The sequence below is a fragment of the Macrobrachium rosenbergii genome, chromosome 24 (assembly GCF_040412425.1).
Source record: "Macrobrachium rosenbergii isolate ZJJX-2024 chromosome 24, ASM4041242v1, whole genome shotgun sequence".
In the NCBI taxonomy this organism is placed as follows: domain Eukaryota; kingdom Metazoa; phylum Arthropoda; class Malacostraca; order Decapoda; family Palaemonidae; genus Macrobrachium; species Macrobrachium rosenbergii.
In genome coordinates this window covers 19,492,797-19,517,288 of record NC_089764.1, presented here as the reverse complement: position 1 = coordinate 19,517,288, position 24,492 = coordinate 19,492,797, and positions in this window count along the sequence as shown.

Below are 24,492 nucleotides of genomic sequence, written 5' to 3'. Positions count from 1 at the left end.
ACCAGGAATATGGAATATTTTATGTATTCCGAATAATATCTGGTGACGTCATTAGTTTCTGTCATAGATCACAAAGGGGCTTCCCTAGAACCGAGTCACTCAAAACACAGTACAAGTAGAAAAGATGAATGAGAGTACTTTGATGTTAAAGAGTATTAATTCATTTGTTTTCTTGTTGGTTTGTGAATTCATATTAGCCTCTCTTTTCAGGATAATTATTTGTTTCCGAAGTCTACGTGTACACGACGCTTTACCGGACTACAGACACCGACACTTTTATTACCCTTACTTCAAGAAGTAAGAAAACTATACGTAATTTTAGTATAGAAATCCGTGCTATACGACGCGATGTACTTCGTCGAGTGAATTTCTCAACAAAAATTTTAAAGATCTTCCATGCCTTAGGTTTTACTTTTAGGAGCCATCTAGTAAATTACAAATGATCAGTCTCTCCATCCTGACATTCGTCCGTCTGCAAAGGTTAGGGATCAAACTTCGAACATATTACAAATGAGTGACGGTGATTCGGCATTTTGTGTAGTGATCCAGTTCGCTAGGTCAAGGTCACAAATAGGGTTAAAAGATTAGTTGGGAATTTCCCAAAGCCAAGAAACTTATTTTACGTCAGTAACTAAAACCAACAATCACGAGTGAATGGCAGGGTTGCTGCTAGCTGACCCACAAAGTTTATAACAAATTCAAAAAGTACTTACGTAGTACAAAGAATTTACCTGAGAAGGTTGCAAATTCTGCATACAAGTGAGGATTTTGCTAGGTCAAGCTGCACACCTTGCATACTAGCAAGTGTTATCCAACTTCCCGACCCACCAGTGCGAATTTACCTGGTCAGGCTGCTTACATAGCATACAAGGGAGTTTTACCTAACTTCCCAACCCACAAGTGAGGATTTGTCTGTCCAGGCTTCTCACCTAGCAGACCAACGGGATTTATCCAGTGAGAATTTACCTGGTCAGGTTTGACACCTTGCAAACCGGGGTGTTTTACCCTAATCCCCTACTTGTAAAACTCGCTGGTAGCGTACTTACCTTTCACTTAAGAGTCCCAGGTTAGATCCCGATGTGAGGCAGAGATTTATTATTAATACACACGGGATTATATGATGCTTTCCACTGCGTATCCTTCTCACAGTGAAACCAAGGGCTGATGATAATTTTAAATTTCATAATGATTTATTTCCAAAATACTTTAGGAACCAATAAACACACGAATATACCTTGTAGCGTAAAATAAATGACGATATTCTTTGCACGAAATAATCACCTCGTATGATACCGCAGAATAGAGATTATTCTGTTCGACAAAAGGAATTACATCTGCGGAATCCCAGTGCATTAGTCCGACTTAATGGTCGTTCATCCTATTACGACATTCTGGTCAATGGCTCCATTGTGTGCGGCTGGAACACCTGAACGTGAAATTTAATCATATATATATATATATATATATATATATATATATATATATATATATATATATATATATATATATATATTTTTTTTTTTTCATTTATGTATCTACTATGTTATTTATGTATTTAACATAGCCTTTTTTATCATTGTAATGTTGAGGGGAGTGGCTGTGTTTGGAAAGTGTTAATTTCCTGTTCTTGGCAAGTCTTTATTGAATTTGTAGGATTTGTGGTAAGACGCCAGAAGCTTATAAATTGAAATCGCACATAATAATAGACTACTGGGAATTTTTTTTCATTACTTTGTGGTTGTTTTCTACTGGTACATTATTCATATCTATCCTAATTCATTCGACTTTTTATTATTATTTTTATTATTATTGATATAAATAAATCTCCACTTTTGGAACTTGAACTATTGACTTATGATTTACCTAATAAATTGAAGGTCAGTTGGTCAGATCCACAAGGAATTTGTTCCTTATCAACTACTTCCAGATGAAATTTCCTGCCCGTCCTCATTATTATTATTATTATTATTATTATTATTATTATTATTATTATTATTATTATTATTATTATTCATAATGAGCGCACACTTTTATGAAATAAGCTAGAAGGTCATTAGTTTACATAGGTCTCTTTCACAAAACAGAATTCCCTGGGCAAAAATAGTAATCCAGTAACTGTTTGTGATAAAGAGTTAACAAGAGCGGGCGGAGACCACTAAACTCAGCCAAGTGTAATTAGCTTTGGCTATTTTCGATTTCACTGGCTATTGCGATCCATAATTTTCGTTGGGTGCTCGTGAGAGAGAGAGAGAGAGAGAGAGAGAGAGAGAGAGAGAGAGAGAGAGAGAGAGCCGAAAGGCATTTATTTTTCTCATTTATTTATTTTGCAAATAATGTTATTTTTTGTCGTCCAAAATTTAATCACTTGCTGGCAGTTGCGTGGCCCATCTTTGGTTATGTTTTCCTAAAACTTGAGACAAAACATTTTGCGTAATCCTCTAACAACCAGCGGACAAACAGAAGAACTAGAACAAAAATACAACCCACCTGTCTTTATATATACAATATATATGTATATATATATATATATATGTGTGTATGTATGTATGTGCGTGTATGTGTGTGTGCGCGTAAGTGTGCATGTATATAAAGGAGTTGATGGGCGGGCCGTAATTCCGCACTGACGAGAATGATATTAATGTATTGACGTACGCACATGAAAAATACAGCTGACCATTTACCTTGATATTCATAGCCTTAATTTACAGCAAGTTTCGACCTCGTTTGCTAAAACATCAAGGACAGGGAGCGCTTGTCCTTGCTCGACTTTCCGCCGAATCGCATTAACAGAATATGACCAAAATGTCCTTTTCATAAGGTGACCCGAAGTTGTTTCGTTCCATGTGTGGTCTTTTTTGCTTTATCTTGTGTCTAAACTGGTTTCATTTCACTTTATCAAATTTAAAGGGTACCTCAAACTAGCTGTAATTTGAACTAGTGCGCATTTCAAACAGATTTAATAACGGTTAACAAGCATCGTGATGAAAGTCCTCTGATTCTGTGCATTTTGAGGTCATCGCCACCGTCACTATTATCTTCATCACCTGTGTTTAAGTATTACTTTTTGTTATTCCTAATATTGAAATAATGATCTTGATCTTTCTCCGAACAGTAATAATGAAAGTATTATCTTTTCCTTTATAACAGTAATTACAAAGGGGAAACCCATTTAGAAGACCGGTTTCACAGTTCCACAGAAAATCTTTAAAAGTTGGAGGCAGGAAAATAGGATTTTTCTCTTTTTAGTTTTCTTTGCTTCTCATCAGCTCTCTCATCCTGTACATTTCTCTGTCTTGTATCCAAGTTCTTTTGTGCATTTAGTTATCTGCTTCCAGTGTACATTCTTTCTGCATTTTACTCTTAGCACGATGTTTCGTTCCTTCTCAATGTTTCCTTCGAATATTTTTAATCTATTCTTGCGGGTTTTTGATACGATCATCTTTTATTATTCTCTTCATTTCAGTTGTACACAAACTGTTGCCTTACTTATAATAAACCTTTTAATTAGACTGTCATTTTGTAAAGAAATAGGTGCAGTCGTGTCAGTTCCCCTTCCTTGAGTTCTCTCTTCCTCTCTCTCTCTCTCTCTCTCTCTCTCTCTCCAGCTTTTCATGTCTCCCCTCCTTAGACAAGAACGTTTAGGATCAATTTTAGATGTGTTCAGTAATTACACATATAACTTTTCCACATTTATTTTAAGTTGAAAACGCATTATTGAGCCATATGGTGATTTGGTAGACAGATAATCCTCATTAGCTCATATTTTTCTTAAATCATATTTATGTGGTAATCACACCACTTTCATCACTCGCATAGATCAATATTTTTACCTCTTTTTCTTGTTCTGATTGAAAGTAACATATTTCGGAAGTGTTTTTACTTTGTTCCTAATATAGATTTCAGTTAATGATTACTTTACACTGTAATTATTTCTGGAATTGTTTTTACTCTTTGTGGAACTTGATGCGCGAACTTCAATTTAAACAGAATTGCGTAATGTTTTACTTACTAAGACACAAAATATAAATTATTTTACTTCTGCAGAGTAACACCAACTTTGGAGATGTAATTAGGAAAGTCTTTCTTTTAGAATATATTCGAGCAAGCAGGAAAACCTTTCCCTCCTCTAATTTCACCTTTCTTTATATTTTTTTTCTTAGTGTACTCAGAGGAGGTGTGGTTTTCTTTGCTCTCATATTAACAAACACCTCTCAGATTAACAAACACACTTATTCGAATGACACTCAAGAAACCAGAAACAAAGTTTCCCGTGTAAGTTTGCTGATACCTCGCCATGTTTGTCCTATCATGTTGACCCATTAGCGTCGGTTGTGTTCGGTTCATTGAGTCGGAAGACTTTTTTTTTTTCTTGTTTTGTATCCCGACAGAAGATGAAAGGACTAGAAACTGCAATTTCCAGCCCTTCGGAGATGCTTAATTGGGAGACTGCTAAGGGTAAGAGAACGATAAGAGTTTTGGCTGAGGTGTATTCGTCCTCAAAGGAGCGGCTGCAGTCTTAGTCGAGATGTGCAATTGCATGTTGATGGATATTTAGCCAAGCGGTAACGTGGCCACTCGGTCTCAAAGGTTGACAAATCCTAAACATTTAAGCAGAGACTAAGAGAAGATGTTTGGTATCGTTTTCCATTTAACTTGATGCCGAAGCTTTCGTAAACGTCGTCCTTTTCGTTATCGGAGCCTAAGGAAGGGAGACGAATCATGGCATAATCAAACTGGCAGATAAAAAAGCAGTCTTTAATGTGTTCATAACAGTACTGATAATTGTAAGTACAATATAGTACACTATCGATGAGATGAGATGATACGTATCGTAAAATAAAAAAAGGGGAGGGGGGGAGGGAATATAGTTGTGAAAGATATACCAACATTTGACAGAAATCAGAAAGAAGAAAAGTCGTTCATATTATGAAATACGTTAACTTATGCTCACAATTAATGACTCACAAGGATTTCAGTGAGTGAAAACTATAGTTGAAAATCGTCACTAATGGAAAATGACTGTAATAATAAAGTAAAAAGATTCCAGAGTAACACACCTAAAATTAGAGGGTGATCTAGTTTTTGTTACAAAATCGTCTTATGGATAAACCCAAAAACATTCCTCTAGCTTTTTGTTGATACTTTATTTCATACCCACGAATCCTCGATTTTAATTATTGCTATTCTACTAATACCACAATTCAATCTTCCACTTCGAAGGCAATATTGTATTTCAATTCCCCATTTCATTCCGCATCCGTTGGAATTTGCTTTTCCGCCTACACTCAACTGGAATGTGCATCTCAATCTCAATACGCTAAGAACGATGTATCCCAGTTGATCAGTGAGTTAGAAACAGTATATTCCACTGGAAATGATCTCACCCTCTCACTTTGTATTGTAATACACTGCCGCACTCCATTCTTCAAATAACGAGCCTTTTCATATTCCGACTGCCGTAACATTTTTATTTTCCTGGTCACTTTGTTAGCCGGAGGTACGGAGTTGGATCAGAATTTAATTTTGGACAATTTCCAGCGGCTCCGAAATGAATATTGCATCGCGCGATTTTTATAATGGCATTTGAAGGACATCGAATTGTGCCCATCAATATGTTGTCTATTGATATTAATAGCGTGTGAGAATGAAATGAAAATTTGATTAAAAACTGCTGCGCTGTGCAGCACGACAACAGCTATGCCGTTATTATTTCCTGCCATGAATTAATTACCTTCAAATTCCCTTTATCAGGCTTTTAGAATGTGGTTCAATACACATATAAGTTACCCTGATAGAGAAATACTTCATCACTAGTGTGAGTGAAAATGTTTCATATATTTTAATAAAAAAAAAAAATTGGAGAAATTATCATGGCTCATAGAGCCGTGCGATGCCAGGAAGTAATGGAATCAGATCATATAACTTATATATAACATATAATTGACATTCTTTTGCGTCAGCAGTTTAGTTTTATAATTTATTTTTATCACATCCTAGTTCACGTGAGAATGTATTAACAGTCTTTTAAGGACAGTGGATTTGGACGAATTCATTTAGGACGTCTAATTTAAAGTTAAAATATCCAGTCTGAACTCCATTCAGGTTTTCGTAGTAAGAGCCTTTCATTAAAAATTATAATTTTCAAAAAATAAAAAAAATTGGCTTGCAATGTCCGCCATTGATAATAATAATAATAATAATAATAATAATTAATAATAATAATAATAATAATAATAATAATAATAATAATAATAATAATAATAATAATAATAATAATAAGGAAAACTGTGAGGAACAGTGCCCTTCTTTAAAAAGAAGGATAAAATAAGAGGTTTGAAAGAACTTAGGAAATCATGCCCACCTGAACATCTACCTGGTTTCTGGACAGTGATTCCAAAAAAAGCAAGAAGCATTCGCCACTCCAATAACGAAAGGGAGAGAACAAGAGGAAGCGCTAACAGAGATAGAGAATACAGCTACCCAATCACGGTTAGTTATTTATGTTATATCTTTGACAAATTGAAGCAGGCAATCTCCTTCCGGTTGGATATGATTATTCAGTTTATCTTTTCGTTCATAATATTTTATGCTTTTACTCTACTAAAATGAAGAGGTTTTCGGCTACCTTCGACGGAGGATAAATATAAACTAGGGGTAAGTGTTCGAAAGATTTCTTGGCGATACTTTGCTATGATAAATACGCGAGTAGTCTCTAAATTAGGAGCTGGAATCTCCCTGTTGGGTTAATCTAAGATCAGTTTATACTTCGAAAGTGCAAGAGTTTTTTATGGAAATGCGGCATCAGATATATTACCCACAAATATTAATCCCTAAATTTATCACTGACAGTAGACTTTTATTAAAACAAACAGTCAAGAAAATTTAGGCTGGCTAGTAGACCCTCACCCCACCCTCTTTCCCCATCCCTACCACAAACAAAGACTTACACACACACACACACACACACACACACACACACACAAGCACAGAACCCTATCCCTGCGTAAACTACGTGTGATCCAATACTTCTGATTACAGCTCTCGAAAAAATAAAAAAATGAATCTTGCATCCTTTAGTATTCATGAAAATTTTGCAAAATAATTTTTTACCAGTTCTACTTTGTTCATACGGAAAATGAAGTAAGTTTTCTCGATTTTAATAATCGTAATAAAAACTGCGGTGCTCCTCTTCATCGACACTGGAAAAGTATAAATAAAATAATTTCTCCTTTTATATATTAAATTATTCCCGTTCCGAAAGTAGATCGTTAAGTCGTCATTCCATATTTATTCATGAGGCCTTACTTGCGTGTTCTAATTGAAAATAAGATACGGATGAATTTCAAGAGCACAAATACTCGAGTGGCCTTTGAAATAATGGCCCAGGGTTCCCTTGTTAAGTTAACACGTTTATAGTTTAGAAGGCCTACTGCTTAAAGGTGATATCTCATTTAATTTATCAATTATATCAGTAAATATTAATCATAATTGAATTCATCACTCCTAATAAACTTCGATGGACAGTCAAACTAACTTACGGCTGGTTGGTGTTCTTCACAAGTTGAATTCTATCCTCGTGTACTGTATTAAGAATAATTAAACCTACTTTTATTGATTCATATAATGCATTGTAATCTAATACTCACATATAAATGTACCCTCTTTACAAGCTAAGATCTAGGATAGAACAACAAAACTCTCGTTACCACATAATTGATAATGAATAATTTTTAACCTAGTTCACAATTATTATCTTTTAAAACTAATGATATAATCTTACGATTATATCATGTATACGCATAAGAACACAAACTTAAGAATACGCTGTTTAACAAATAGCGCTCTTAGTTCAGAATAGCTCCCGTCATCATCTCCGGTGTCTTGCCGGTATCACAATGGCACTCTGAAGATGACAGCCTGAGCTGTTGTTTGCTAAGAGCACTGCTTTGGGAATTCATCTGTAAGGAAGTGATGTGTCCATAACAGGAGGAAAATAGGAAAACAAATTTCACTTAAGGGTCTTTGTCTCCTGTTGTTATAAGAACGAGAATATTCGTCGACTTTTTATCAACAACAACAACAACATAATAATAATAATAATAATAATAATAATAATAATAATAATAATAATAATAATAATAATAATAATAATAACAGCTGTTTTAACTGCACTGAGATTCTTGTTAACTCTATCAAGAATACTGCAATAAGAGAATGTTTCTTACCCAAATAATCTTAATAGTAGTATCGATTAATAGTATTAAAGTAAATTTTTGAGTGCATGCAGAAATTTCTACCAATAATATACGTAGTTATACGTACGCTGGTGCGAATATTTGCACGAGAAATAAAAAAACACAATAAGTCTCTCCAGGACCCACTAAGACTTATAGAGAGTCCTGAGTCTCATACGGATGGCTTACGCATGCTATGTGTAAGGCCTATTAGTGCACATCCGTCATGTTCTGTGGTTCTTTCTTAACATGATTCATTAAAAATGAAAACAAATAACTGGAAAAGAAAATAATCCGATTGAAAATAAGTGCAGAGCCTGTTTTGTTAGGTTTGTGTCTTAATTAGAGGGGGTTGGGTGAGGTTAGTGGCGCGAGACCTGTGAGGTTGATGAGCCGGAGCCCCAACTCACCTGGACTTAGATTATGAGTAAATGTCTTTAATAGTTCACATATTGTTATTCATTACTTTCTTTGTAATATTTTTCATAATTAGATTTAGTACATCGTTTTTTGTATGGTGCTTATTAGTATTCAGGATAAACAAACTTTATTTTATATCATAAATAATATCGTATGTTCGCAATCTTTTCAACAAAACTAAATGATAGTATATTAGTACCCTATCTACCTTCAGTGTTATTAAGTATTTTATGTTTAGCAATAAAAATCCTTAAACTAATATTGAGATATATTTAGCAGTGATGAATTTTTTTAATGCATGCATTTTTATTTTACGAATATGCTGATAAGAATGACCAATGTAAGAACATAAATTCAGTGTTATATAAATCACGGGTAAACAACATTCTTTTATTAAGATAACTAACTACATTACTGGATGACAATGATCATAGCATCGCAAGAGTGTTTTGCTATTTCAGATATTATACTTGATGACAAGTACTGGAAAAAAGAATATAAAGGGTTCCTGTACTCTAGATACCCTAAACAAGTAAAAACTGCGCCGAAGTTTCTTCGGCGCAATCGAGTTTTCTGTACAGCGTATAATGCTGTATGAAACTCTCAGCCAAGGCCCATGAAACTTTCAGCCACGCAACCGTGGTGGCCTTTGTTGGCACCTATAGCGGTGCCAGACGCACGATCATGACTAACTTTAACCTTAAATAGAATAAAAACTACTAAGGCTAAAGGGCTGCAATTTGGTATGTTTGATGATTGGAGGTTGGATGATCAACATAACAATTTGCAGCCCTCTAGCATCTGTAGTTTTTAAGATTTGAGGGCGGACAGAAAAAGTGGGGACGGACAAAGTTAAGTATACCTTAGTTTAACCAGACCACTGAGCTGATTAATAGCTCTCCTAGAGAGGGTTGGCCCGAAGGATTAGACTTATTTTACGTGGCTAATAACCAATTGGTTACCTAGCAACGGGACCCACAGTTTATTGTGGAATCCGAACCACATTATACCGAGAAATGAATTTCTGTCACGAGAAATAAATTCCTCTAATTCTTCATTGGCCGGCCGGAGACTCGAACTCGGGTCTAGCAGAGTGCTAGCCGAGAAATCTACCGACTCGTCCAACGAGGAACTAATGTGCGGACGGACAGGCAGATAGCCATCTCAATCTTTTACAGAAAACTGAAGACGAATGATCGCTTGCTCCTCTCTGTTGAAGAGGCACCCACAGGTAATCACTCAACCAGTAAGGCGCTAAAAGGGTCGGCGATTGTCAGCCTCTGTAACAGTGATTCTTAAACTGGGGCGCCCCCCCCTAAGGGGGCGCCAGAAGCTTCCAAGGGGGGCGCAAGCAGGGGTTGCCAGATGGTGCCTAATATTTCTTTTAATTTGTGATATTAATTGCAAAATTGCCAAAAACATTATCACCGCTTCCATATGTTTTCTAATTATTATCTCAAAACATGCCAAAAATTCAAAATATAAGTCAATTTTCATTTCAAGACTTATTTATGAATTGAAATATAGTACCGTGGATACTTACAGAAAATTTAACAGCAATGAAACAAAAATCTGTCATTCATCCATATATTCATATAAGCAAAGGGGGTGGGGGCGTGGGATCTATACGTAATGCAGAGGGGGCGCAAGGCAAAAAGTTTAAGAACCACTGCTCTATAAGCTCTCACACGTTCGTTCAGTGAAGTTAGCGTTTCTTCCGCCTCACAAATTAGATGAGATCCGGTGGCTCTCTTGGTGCCCATGGGAGTGAGTCCGATGTACTTCTTGTCCTCTACATTTTGATGGCATTATCATATTACTTCAGAGGGTACTTTTGCCTTAAAGGTATCCAGTTTTTAGGTTCTGTTGTGAGTCATGATTAAAGGAAAGAGACGTTTCACAGTGCTATATGTTTATATAAACTGAAAAACTGTAATATTCTTTATGATTTCATCTTTAGTAGCAACATACATTAAAGAAGAAGATTGTCACATGGAAGATAACGGTTTGTCTTTTATTGTGTTCACCAATGAGTCCTGTTTTAATTTTCATTTCAAAATAGCAGTCAATTCGATAACCCGCTGATTTTTTTAAAGATTACTTTTGAATTATGCAAAAAAACGTATATTTAGATATGTAAAACAAATATTTACCACCTTTACTCCCGCGACGCCCATTGTGAATAAAACCGAAGAATTGCTCAGAGAGGGATATGTACGAATAGTAAAAATAAATAGACAAATAGATGAAGAAACATATACTTCCCTTTTTACGTGAATTAACAGATTTAAATCCAGAGCCAAGGATATTATGATGATATCCCTCTTGATGCGACACGATAAACACAAATATCATTATCATTCAGAAGTATCCAGTAACGACAGATGTTAAAACGAACGCTTTTGCGACCGGTTGCTGTTGTTGCGCCTTCCCAGTAAAGAGGTTGCGTCCTCAGTGTATACAAATTAAACTTCTGTTCAGACATATCATCTGAATTCAGTGTACAGAACACTGGACAAAGTTAAGTAATAGTAAATTGAGTGCCGGTAGGCGATGTCGAGCAATTACTGAAAATTACCAAAGTTTCAAGAGCAATTACGACAAACTGTCTCGCGTTGTATCTGTTATGCCTTAATTACGACCCATATGAAGTCGGGGAATTTGTCATATTCATTTTGTTGTTTTCAAGACAGTAGGGATAAAGATTTGCAGTAATGCTGTCGATGATGACGCCAATAATGATGGCGGTAAAAGAATGAGATATTTGACAATAGCATTATCTCCACAATATTGCTCGGGATTACCCTGCAAATAAAGAAAAAATCCAAAGAAGTAAAAAGACTTTAACACCTCAAAAGAATGATTCAATAAAAAAAAAACATTAAGGAACTGGGGAACAACCCTCACTTTATTTAGAGACTGGGTATGCAATTTAACCATGGGCTGTAATATTTCAAATATTTTGTACAATGCATTATACAGAAATGTATCTTAACCCACCAGTTCCCTTTGAAAAAGTTTGGGTAACTGAAATAAACATAGAATCCTTGTTTGTGAATTTGATGCTTGACCTTCAAAGTCCAGACTACTATTATAGTTTATCAATACGAGAATATCCCAAATATATTCAGCTATGAAGCTTGTAAACACCCAAAAATCGTAGTTATTTTGATCTGGAACAAAGACTTCATAGCATTACATTTTTCCCAAAAGTTGATAAGCCAGAATGGTAGACAGAGACTCAAACAAATGCAGCCTCTTTTCGATTTCACTGAGAGTTAACAATGCTTAAAACCGAGTCATAGACTCTCGTGGCTTTCCTCCTTTGGCCCAAAACAAAATAATTTCACATTCTTTCAAGCGATTTCTAACCACACACATCTTACTGCCTCCATTGACAAGGCCAGAAGGAGGTTAAGCTTTCATTCGTGTCTATTTATATATCTTATTCATTGGAGGTGTGTATCCAGAACACGTGGACAGAGTTTAATTACAACAGTTTATATGTTTCTTAGCTTTGCTTGAAAGGTTATCTCTTAGAAGGCTTTAGCTTTGAATCGACATTTTTTTTTTTTGTAGTGAAACCACCTTCTAATTACTCAAGATTGAATTTTTGGCTGAAATAAATGCATCATGGCTACTACACATTCGTAGTATCCTGTTCTTAGTGTTAAACCCTTAAAGGCCTTAGACGAGGTCTAGATGTTGATGTCAGTTCCCTATATATAAACAGAAGCACTGATCCGTAAGGCTCTATATCATATCACAATTATTACATAACACACGAGGTGGCGGGAAGGTCTCTAGCAAACAACACATTTCATGTTTCATATCTTCGGCATCTCAATTGGGCGAGGTTATAGTAAACTGACACATGTTTCTCTATCTTGTGTTTGCCCCAATTATAATTTCGCTGCATCGTCTGTGAACCTAATATCTTTCTTAAGGTAATCATAAAACCCTGTGTAACTTACTGAGCTGAAGTCGAAGATGACCATATTTTAAATGATAAAGTTTCTTAACAATTCAAATCATTAAAAAAAGTTTCTCAACAATTCAAATCATTAAAAATAGCAGAAATAGTATTCAAAATGAGAAGCATAATTTTTAAAAAGAAGTGGGGAGGGTTATAAACTTAAGGCTCTGGAGATTTTTAGAATTTTGACATGAAGATATCTATAATCTAGTCTACGGGTCAAATATCAAGAATGATGTTAGAAAACTCCAGCTGATAAACTCAGCAGGTAAAATTTCTGTTGGCACCAAGTTAGGACGCTTACGATGAAAATAGGATTATTTTCATTGTAAAATAGTTTAGCCATATACTGAGTCATATATAGACTCAAATGATTTGACATTTCATATGAGGAGAAAACAGAGACCAAAGAGAACGAATGAATACTGGAATCAGAGAGAAATTCCACGGGCGTGCAAATGGACGCCTTAAAGTTCCTTAGACTGTGGACAGTATGCCTCACCAGGCCACTGCAGGCAGTTCCCCTTACAAAGGAAAAGTAGGACTGACTTTATAAAGGCTAGCATCGGCCTTTAGTTTTGCTTCGTTCCTATTTCATACAAGATCTTTAACACATTAGATTTTTACAGTGTTTGTGGCAGGAAACTCAAACTGACTCAAGGGTCAGAGAAGAAAAGGGGCTTTAATTAATCGAACACGCAACAGATGAGAAGGAAAAACTTTTCTGAGCCATTGCAAAGGTAAAATACGGAGATCTTTTACAAATGAAACCCTCCCAAGTGACTTACTTGTCAAACCAGCACTGAAATATGCGGAACTTACTGTCTTTGCCGACAGTGAATTAAGGTGATCTTCGTACGAAAGAATATTTCTGAAAGTTAAAAAGGCCAAAACAAGGACTTTTTATTTAGATGCTATTCAGTGCTCATATTGAAACCATTTCTCTCTCTCTCTCTCTCTCTCTCTCTCTCTCTCTCTCTCTCTCTCTCTCTCTCTCTCTCATTGATAATTTATATTAAACATATCTCTCTTTCTTCATCAATAAATCAGTTAGCAAATTACTCTGGTTTCTCATTTTTATACTAGTCCCCAAAATCTCTCTCTCTCTCTCTCTCTCTCTCTCTCTCTCTCTCTCTCTCTCTCTCTCTCTCTCTCTCTCTCTCTCTCTCTCTCTCCGTAACTTTGTAAGATATTCATTAATTTATTTTCCATAGTTATGGCAGAAATCGAATTGCAATTCCCAAAAAATGTTAGAATTCGAGATGATTTCTGTTGTTTTCAAAATTGATTCACCCGTCCCTTTGAACCCACGAGATAAAATAATCATGATCTTCAGAAGTTTCAATTTGTGTTTTCTAAATACTCCAGTGAGTCACAAGGACACACATTTTAGTTAAATTGACGAAACATAATCGAAAATTATCATCGAATTGCCCTAAAAATAATGCAGTTTATGGTCAGAATATGGTACCTTCGAGTGTAATTACGAGACAAGAAATTGTAGTAAAATCCCTTCCGCAAAATTTTGATTAGGAATGAATGATGTTCCTGACATCATGATGAATTTCAGATCCAATAAAGTTCAAGAACTGATAATCCGTCCAAAATGAATTTCTCTTTCACCAGAGTTCGAATTCCAAGCGAGTTCACAGTGACCAGTTTTGAAACGAGTCCTTTTTCGTCCTTCTCCCTTTGCACACTGGTCTCTAAATTTTCCTTTTCCTATTCCCTTCCCTCTTCTATCCTTCCGCTGAAAATGGCGCGTTCCCCTGCGGAACCTTAGAGCTGGAATCCTTCTGTTCAGCCCATGTATATTTCATGAAGGTGGAATTCCCCTTAGTGCGTAGATCTCTGATACATCATGACACCTGAATTCTTCGTATCAAATGCTGAATATCTTGTTCTCTTTCTGTTGCTGTCACATACGAACAGACACAGGCAACAAAAATACGCACGCACGTGTATTTGACTGAGCAGGTAATGGGAATATTTGTGTTGAATCAAAAACCAGAACGTTGTACAGCCTTATGATGCCTAAAGCCACTTGGTGCTAAAATGTTTGGATAAAATGTGATGAAAACGCACACATTTGTCATGATGCAAACATGTACTTTTAGTGATGGATTTTTGCACCCGTAAAAGTATAGAGAATAAATGATGTAATTATTTTCATACAATATTGTGCAATCATAGGTCAATATAATTCCGCAAAATTTAATTTGAGTTGGTCATTGAACGGGAAACCTTTATGGTATTCGAGCTGGCTCGATCCTACGAGTTTAACAGCCGTGTTTCGGAAGAATGATGTGTCCCGCTCTCATTTCAGGGACCAATACCCTCCAGTGTAAATAAAAACAAACAACAAACAAAAACAAACACACACAAACACACACACACATATATATACGCATTGGAAAACAACTGCAAGAAACCTGAATCCAATTTACTCCACCAAAACACGAATATCCCAAGGGATTTTCTTCTCTCCTTCGGGATAAACAAAGTCATAAATAGAATGTGAATGAATTTGAGTATTTACCTAACGCGTTCATTATTTAATAATGTATGAAATCCGATCTTGTATTAATAATGCAAGATCCTCGCTAATTGGAATATTTATTGGTTGCCGTGTGATTGTATTGGCGAGTGAAATTAGTTATTCATGGATTCAGCATAGAGTACTGATGAAAATTAATATCTGAGTGTGATTAGTTTACTTTACCAACCGTTCGAATTAATAAGCCAAATCAAATGTTTGTTTAAAAAGCTCCATGAATGTTCCTCTTTGTATAGCGGATATGTTTGGTTTTAATTTTCTTTATTAAAATTACTGCATTCGTATGGACAATCACTTACAGTTTGTTATACGCGGCACACAGTAGATGATGGTAATGGTTGTTTGCAGCACTCATTTCCTCAGATGCAATGCTTCGTGCGTTTGACCTTTCTTCTACCCCTTTCAGTCTCTTCTTGCATAGCTTTTTAATGTCTTTCATCTTACCTTGCATCAAGTTTCTTTTCTCAAATCAGAACAAGTCACTTGTATGAAAGTCCTTTGTCTGGTTGAACTACTTTGTAATAACAGTAAAAATTTACCTCAAAATACAAAGGTAACATTTGACCATAAGCACATTTATGGGTAACACTTTCTACGCTTCCGTCAACGTAGCACAGATGTGCAGGTGACATCTTTACGCGCTTTTATTTATTTTGACTTCCGCGTCTGTGTGTCTGTCTGTGTGGGTCAAAACTTTTAACTCAATTTTTACCTGTTCCCTTCGTCTGATGGACTTGAAATTTTGCATGGTGACTCAATCCCGGTGACAATACAACCTTACATGGCCAGTAGGTCAGCGGTGACCTCTAGTGACTCTGCAGTGACCTCTCCCATTATCTCAGGATTTATATAAAACTCTCGGATTTTTCATACCTTGTTTGACTCTACGGATTTTTCAACCTTCTTTGGCTTGACAGGATATCACGTTCAATTTTTATTTTGTTGCCATCATAAATCGGTTGCAATTTCTGTCAAAACTAAAAAAGCATAAAATAAAAAAAAATTAAATTAAAATGTCTACAGAAATAAAAGCGTGCTACAAGAAATAAAAAAAAATATATTTCTTTTCTTATAGCATTTCCTTCCATGTTTAGCGCCCACGCTTTTATTTTTGTAGATATGATTAATTGTAAGAAAATCCTGCTGTGTCTCAACAAATTATTTTTTTTACATTTTAGTGCATTTTAATAAAAGCGTGCTTTTAAAAAATATTTTTTTTTATTTGTCGTTCATGACACCATATTGCCTGACAAGAATTTGAACATTTTCGACTAGGATGAAGTATTTTTTGCTTAGTTTTATATACTGAATGATCAAGCCTTAAGTTACTATGCAGAAGAAAGTAAAACCAGACGTAGTTGTCACGTTATAGTTTGATTTCAGCTTATCCTTGCAAAAGAAAGAGTGACGATAATGATTAGAAGCACTTTTAGGAAACGCAGTTGGCTCCCATTACTCAGTTATGGCTGTAATAATGCTGTAATGAAATTCACTTGTCAAAATAAAACTTACATATAAGGCCTTCAAATGAAGTTATAGTAACTTCCACAGTGCTTTTATCCAAGAATATTCAAATACTTGTTGGCAGTCGGCGGAGAGTTTGGGTAAAATTGTTCGGACATGCGAAGCATGAATTCTCCTCTCAAGCTTAGGTTAACAAGGGTAAGCCTATTACGTATTTCCTAACGTAGATGAAATTTTTGGGTAATGTGATTAATAACAACACCCATGCATTTATATTTGTTGGAAAATTACTCACTTAAATTATAACTGCTTGAATGTATGCCATACTTCGGGAGGTTTTATTGTCGTTTCAAATAACAGTCAATAGAAATATTGAAATAATAATGTAAATTAATCAAAATTAAACAGATATTTACATTATTAGGTTAAAAACCCACACTTCTTTATGTCGGTGATGTTAATGGAGGGATGTGACGATTGGTGTGGGGTTGAGTGAGGTTGATGAAGAAAGACACGTTAGTGGAAGGGTGAGGTTAGCTCTTGCCAGTGAGGTCCACTGCCGGCTGTCCGTGAGGTTGGTGACGTCATGATGAGCCGATATCATGGCAAATGTCGGTTACACAACAGACTTTCCGAAAACCTTTGGTTTTCTTATTTTTTAAAAGGATAATAATGCATATTTACAATTAGTCTGCATTATTCACATTTTTTATAATAAAAATCATTCTTACAAACTGTTCTTTATTTAATATACAGAGTAGCCTATCGTACATTTTAATAGTTATCTGAAAAATAGGTTTAACACATATCCATATCTTTTTATCTATATTTAACTATTATTGAAGACTAGGCATTTAATAAGTTCAGTTATTTTTACCTCATTATCACTGAGCCCTTATTTTTATCTAAACCAAATTACATTTATATAACCCAGAACTAACAATATTGCAGTATTTCCATCTTTCTCCGAAAACGCTTTTCTTATTAGAGATTAATGATATCTACACATTTTCGAATGTTCATTTTGAAATGAAATACAAATGAATAAAGCAAAAACTATAGAAAACTTTTCTGTATGATTGTAATTACCTCGAGGCAAATTGATTTGGGACGTGTAAGTTTCCGAGCGAGACTTAATGATTTTGATAAATAAACTTATTAACTTCACTCGGTCACCTTTGCAGTCTTGGATCACATCTTTTTATATTTATGAGCAGGTTGAATGAGGTTATATACAGGATGTAGAAAGTCATCTTAGAGAAATAAGTTTGCCACTTGTATCAGAATACGTAGAAAGCGGATATAGAACAATATTTCTTTCATTTAACGTGGTTTCTTGAAAGTCATCGCTTCTTACAAGACATTCTTCATGCTTTAGGTAGAAAAAGAAGTCCACTTAAAAGAAATTTCATTTAAAATTATAAAAGTTGAATAATTGTGTCCCTTAAAACACATACCAGCCGTGTGTGAAAATTTCGGAAAACTCTTGCGAGTATTTTTAAACAACTCTGGCTCCTCTGGATGTATTTCAGTCATGTTTTTGGAGCTTGTTCCATCAATTCACTTGTTTGGAGCGTGTTGCATCCTTTGGCTTTTTATCATCTTGTTTTTCATAACCTCCAACTTTGCTGACATATTTCAAGCTCACAAACTTATCTGGAAATCCCCGCCAACTATCTTGTTTATTTAGAAACGCAAATCATAATCATGATAACCTTCTGGCACTGGTCTTCTTACCAGGTGACCCCGCTCAGCAATGATATCCAAAACGATTGCTGTTTTGGGGACTTGGACAAGACCTTAGGGAAGGGGATTAGAAGTTGAAGCTGAATGTAAACTAACACATACGCCCAAGTGTTAATGGAACACTAATTCTTGGCAATATTGCTGTTAATCAGCACGTACAAGCAGGCAGAGGTCAGGTAAAATCTGCCCGGACGGAAGTGGCATCTCCCCCACCTGTCTCTCCCTCGCTCTCATTCATTTCGTGAACGAAATATATATTATGACTGTTGATGACTCTTGATTAAAGATCTGTGGACGACACCTTCTCCTCGTTAAAACTTGCCTATGTTTTCAGTGTTGATTTACGCTGGTGTTCAGACAACTGCCAAAATTGATATCGTTTAATAGTTTTATCGAAGGAAATTGGGCTGTTTTTGCCCCTTAAATCACTGAAATCTTGTTAGCTGTTTGTCAGTTTGTTAAGTTAATTATCGTAACGGAAATAGACACCTCTCGATGTTATGACTGGAGTGATGTAAAAATACGATGCTGCAAACTGAAAACCAGAGAAAGATAAACAAAGTAAAAGATGTTTTGAAAGTCAAATCGGGGGCAAAATGATTTCAAGGAGAGAGAGAGAGAGAGAGAGAGAGAGAGAGAGAGAGAGAGAGAGAGTCGCGTATGTCAAATGTTGACCAGAGGTCAGATTATTTATTGTTTAGCAGGTGTACTTTTGGGCGCATTATCGCGTTCCCTACCCCTTACTGCTAGTTGCTTGCTTGCTGCCTGATGAAAAGAGTTGTTAAGGTAGAAGGCTAAGAAGAATTAATGCCCGTGTTTGACGACCCCTAAGTCGTTGGATAGGTGCGGTAGAGGTTGGATAGTTATACCGACCAAACCTAGGGGGTTGGGGAACAGAATACTGGATCAAATGTATGCAGCATGAAAACTGAAATATAAAAGAATAATGTTTGAAAGTTATGAGGATTTTTCTTACGATGCTGATTATTCAGAGAAATAATTTGTGACTCGAATTTAAAAATGTAATGGAATTGTAAATGATATTTCTTTATAATTACATTTCATTTTCTCTACGATATTTCTCTAGTTTTTTATTTATTTATTGTAATCGATGTTCATGGACCAAACACTAGACTATTTTTTATATTTTTTTGTCAGTTTCTTGCTAGCGTCATTTACAATAAATATCTAGTCTTTATGATTCAGTCAACTTTATAGAAAACAAACATTCAGTAATAAATAACTTACCGGGTAGCTAAGGAGGAAGTCTTACAAGCTAAATATAAGACTTACAAAAGACTTCATCCTGAATTTTCACTCTCTGACTTCTATGTGATGTTCAGCTTATCATTACTTTTATTATCATCGGTATTATTGTTACTACTTGTTGTTAGGGGCCTTGCCCTCTTTGAGATGTCATTTCCAAAGAGGAGAAATCTCCGTTAGGAAATATTTCACAGGAAGAAGGAAGTTGTCCTTTGGAATTCATTCTACGCTGTATTAAAAATTCGGTACGCCCACGACTACTCTTAAGAAATGGGCGTCTATTATTACTCCTCACAACCTTTTTGTGTTGGTATCTCTGAGTCTGGAATTGAGCTGGTACCTGCTTCCAGATTATCCCACCCGCACTACCTTATTTGATTAGGATTGCAAGGCTCTCATAGTGAGTGGCCTGCGGTACACGTTTCTGAACGAAGCCTGATTCGAGGTTTTTATATCCAAGCCTCTCCGGGCTTCTCCTGAGGCCCTCTGGGATTACCCTTAGTGCTCCGAGGATGGAAAGTTCTACTTTCATTTCGTCTTGCCATAGTCTCCTTATTTCCATCTTGAGATATCGCTATTTTTCTGTCTTTGCTCTGCCTACGGCTTTTACCCTTGTGTCCCGTTGTATGGCTGTGTCTGTCAGGGATGTAACTGTAATAGCCGCAATGCACTCTTAACTTCTCGATGTTTTGTGGCCTTCTATATTTACCAGGATTAGGGCTGGTCTTCGAGCGTATATCTGTTATGCTGCCTTCCCAAGTCTTAAATCAGACAATTTTCCATATGGTTATCCTTTCATTCATTTATCATGATTTTTTTTCTTTATTCTTCATGTAAATTCCAAAATATGCTAAAGTGACGATTAAAATTCTGTAAAGATATATATATAAAAGCATAGTATATAAAGTAAGCAAAAGATAATCTACTTAAAAGATAACAGGAAAAAAGACAAGAGCTGTTAAAGCCACTTGATTTAAAGCACACGATATAAAAAAAAAATTACTCAAGACATAAACAGACATAAGGCAGACAGGACAAAATGTGGAAGGCATGATGTAAAAGATCAGGGATTTTTTTCCATCCCATCACGAGAAAATAATTTTCACGGGAGCAGATGGAATATGATTAATCCTTTGTTCCCATCGTTGATGGAGTTCTTTTCTTTTTCTAATCTTTTCCTGCTTCCTTTTATGGTAAGAGGAAATCTTTATTCTTCTTTTATAGAATCCAAGTTTTATTTGTTTGAATCCCCAAAAGCCGTACTAGTTCATCTTCGTTTCAGTAATTTTTCTTGCTTTCTACAGAAAGTAATATCAATAATTTGCCCACAAAAGGAAAATATAGAGGAGAATTAAATGGCTTCAGTTTCTATATTTTTAGTTTAATATGAAGACAAAAACAAAAACGTAGACATACTACAATGACGATGGAATTCGAAGTAAACACATGAAGATTAATTATGAAAAATTCGAAAACTTTGCAAGAGTAAAAAAGTAAGAACAAAAGCATTCAGAGGTAAACCAAATGCACCATCTCTCTCTCTCTCTCTCTCTCTCTCTCTCTCTCTCTCTCTCTCTCTCTCTCTCTCTGTGAAGATGGAATTGATGATGTTTTGATGTAAACGCCGTGTTTCCCATCTCTCTGTCTCTGTTTCCCAGAATAGGGTGGAATCATCATGGTTGCTTTCCTGGTAGTTAATACCTCAGATTCTGGTATGCCTTTTTTCCCCATCCAGGTCCTTGTGTTATACAGCCCTAAGGTGATATTGTGTTTTGGAGTGGGAGGGCGGGAGAAGATTTTCCTAGAATTTATTTCATAAGAATGAAGGTATTTGTTATGACCTGAAGATAGTTTCCAGGAAATTAAACAGAAACCTTGTTATGATAACAAATATCCTCGTATGCAGTGAAGCAATGTTTTATACAATAACCAGCTTTGGTGTGCGAATATATTTGGCCTATTTATTATATGAAAAAATGAAAACTGTAATTTTAACAAAATCTTAACCCCATCGTTTGTAGTAAAAACTACTTAACAAAGTGGGAGGTGATGTTAATAATACGGATTATCACAGCTGTCATCTTTAGTATTACTATTATTATTACTGTTATTATCATCTTAATTATTACTATTATTAAACAATCAAGGTAGAAATGAACGCGACATAATTTGGAAAGAGAATGTTGACTCATCTGGACAAAGAGAAGGAGGAAAAACAAGCAAAACAAAGAGCATTCTACATGAATTCGTTTGGGCTCATTCGTCTCTTGGTGATCAGATGATACGAAATGTTTACATGTCCTCCACTGAAAAATACCTTTAAAGTTTTTCTATATAAAATAATAAAATACAAGTAAGCTACCACCTGCCCCTTTATCTATAAAATGTCTTATGAGTTCACCTAAAAAAAGATTAAATGTTTCCGTCGGTTTTATAACACCGGAATGCTGAAAGATGTGTCCTTTTATATGAATCTAGATCAGTTTTGCATAATAATAAAAATATTGTCCAAGTGATTATTTTGCCAGGGCCAGTCCCCTTTTTTTTCATGATTAAAGTTAGCAACATTCATCAACCGTTATGTTTTCTAGTAACATTTATTTCTTGCAAAGTTGTTTATAGAAAGCGCACTTTTCCTGAAAGCTTAGAAATAAAATAGTGAGGAAAATGTTGCCCAATTACTTATTCGTACTTCCTCTATATTTCATTGTCAGCCATGTTGAGCTTTGATTACAAGACACCGGATTATTAGCTAAATTTACCAGCATTCAGTAATTCAGGGAAAAAGGTTACAACTATTTCTTTTGGGAATAAGAATCGTTCCACTTAAAACCTAACTGGGCAAAATTTTCAGTTATGTATCTCCCTGGAATGAAGTCCTTCATTCCTCTCTCGTTTATCATCGCCTACGGGACAAAAGAAGAAGCTTTCCACCTCACTGAACCACTTACAAACAACTTGACACTAATGGTTCAGCGCGATAGGACAAATATATGGGCGTCTCATCCAGGCTCTTACACCGGGAATTCTGTTATCGGAATTATTTTAGCGGTCTCGGAAATTTCAAAAGTTTAATGAAGGCACAGTCGAAAACTTATTTTTGGGATAACAGCAGTGTAAGATTAAAAGAAAGTAATACGCAGGATGAAGAGTTTTATGGGATTTTAGGAATTACTTTGACCATCATTTAGTTTTATCTTGTCGCTTGGAAAATCAGATTAAGGTGGATGTCATTAGAGTATCGGAAAGAATTCAGAGGGCAATTTTGTAAATAAAAAACAAAAAATGATCAAATATTAGGTACAGCAAAAGGACCTTAGTATGAGTTAATAGTTAAATCTAAAGAATGATAATAAATGGCGACTGATGTAAGAAAAGAGAGAGAGAGAGAGAGAGAGAGAGAGAGAGAGAGAGAGAGAGAGAGAGAGAGAGAGAGAGAGAGAGAGAGTGAGAGAGAGCACTGAAATTAGGAGGAAAGATATCAAGGTGAAATTGATGGATTATTAGGTAAGATTGGAAGTGTGAAAAAAAAATTTGATAAAGCTGCATGAAAAAGGAGAAAAAACCACGTTGATAAAAAAAAAAACAGCAGAAAATTAATGGAAAGATATGAAAACAAAACAAAAAGGGGGGGACTGAGGAAGAAGAGATTATTTTCACGCAAAATAAATGTCGAGAATATGGAAAAGCCAAACGTATAAGAACCTAATTTTGTAGCCTCAAAATTGTAATCTTTCCACTCTGGTAACATAGGTCTTTGAAGTTTGTAGATTGATGAAAGGCTGGTGGAAAATTACATTTGAGGTTTAGCCTGTAAGAATTAGATTATGGCCAATCAAGATGGTTGCTGGTTTTGTATATGAACTTTTTCTCCTTTTTGTCATTGTCATAATTAGTAATTTCTGAAACAACGGAAATGACAAATGATCAGCAATCATGGAAACAACTGAAATATCGGTAATAATTGTAACATTTACCGCATATGATTAATAATGATAATTTCTCTTTTAACAATTTTCCTCCTACCACACCTTTAAGAAAGAAGTTTTGCGAGAACGCTGTCTCTAGGGTACATCTACATAACTTTCTGTCCACAAGACAGTGCATTTGACACTGAAATACTGGTTTATAGTAAAGTGACGAATACAAGTAATATTTTTTGGTCATCGTTTATAGATCTTAGATCTTAAAGTTTTTATTTTTGGACGTTTCTAAAGCAAAACCTGATTTACATTGTTTAAATTAGATTTTTGTCTTTTTTTTTTGAGTTAGAAATAAATAATTCTTAAGTAAAAAGATTGTGTAAGGCATCCATAGGACACTAAGAAGGCTCGGAAGTCAACCACACAGCCAGGACTATAAGGGCTTAATTATGTCTTGGGCACCTTATAAATCGTCTTGAGTGAGTTGCTCTTGCTCCCGAAAGCTTAAAAACACGTGAATGAGGTAGATGATTTAGTTTTTCTCATTGGATTCTTTTACTAATATGTGTTGACATCACTTATGTTCCTTTTCTAACTTTATAATGTATCCGGCTTTGCCCAGTAAACTCCAGTGGGAGATGTAATGTTTGAGGTGAATCTTTAGCCTTAAATTGATTGACTGTTGTCTTTCTTTTCTCTTGTTTTCTTGTATTTGTTTCTCGGACAACGTATCCATTTTGTGCTTCTGGCTCCTGCTACTTTGTTTTGCTTTTGCCGAATTACAATAGACCTCAACAACTCTCCTTTACATTTCATTGCTCTTTTATAAACGCAACAGAGTGCTTTTTTTTTTTTTTTTTTTTTTTTTTTACTAAAGATCGTGTTATCCTGACGGGTATTTTGTTT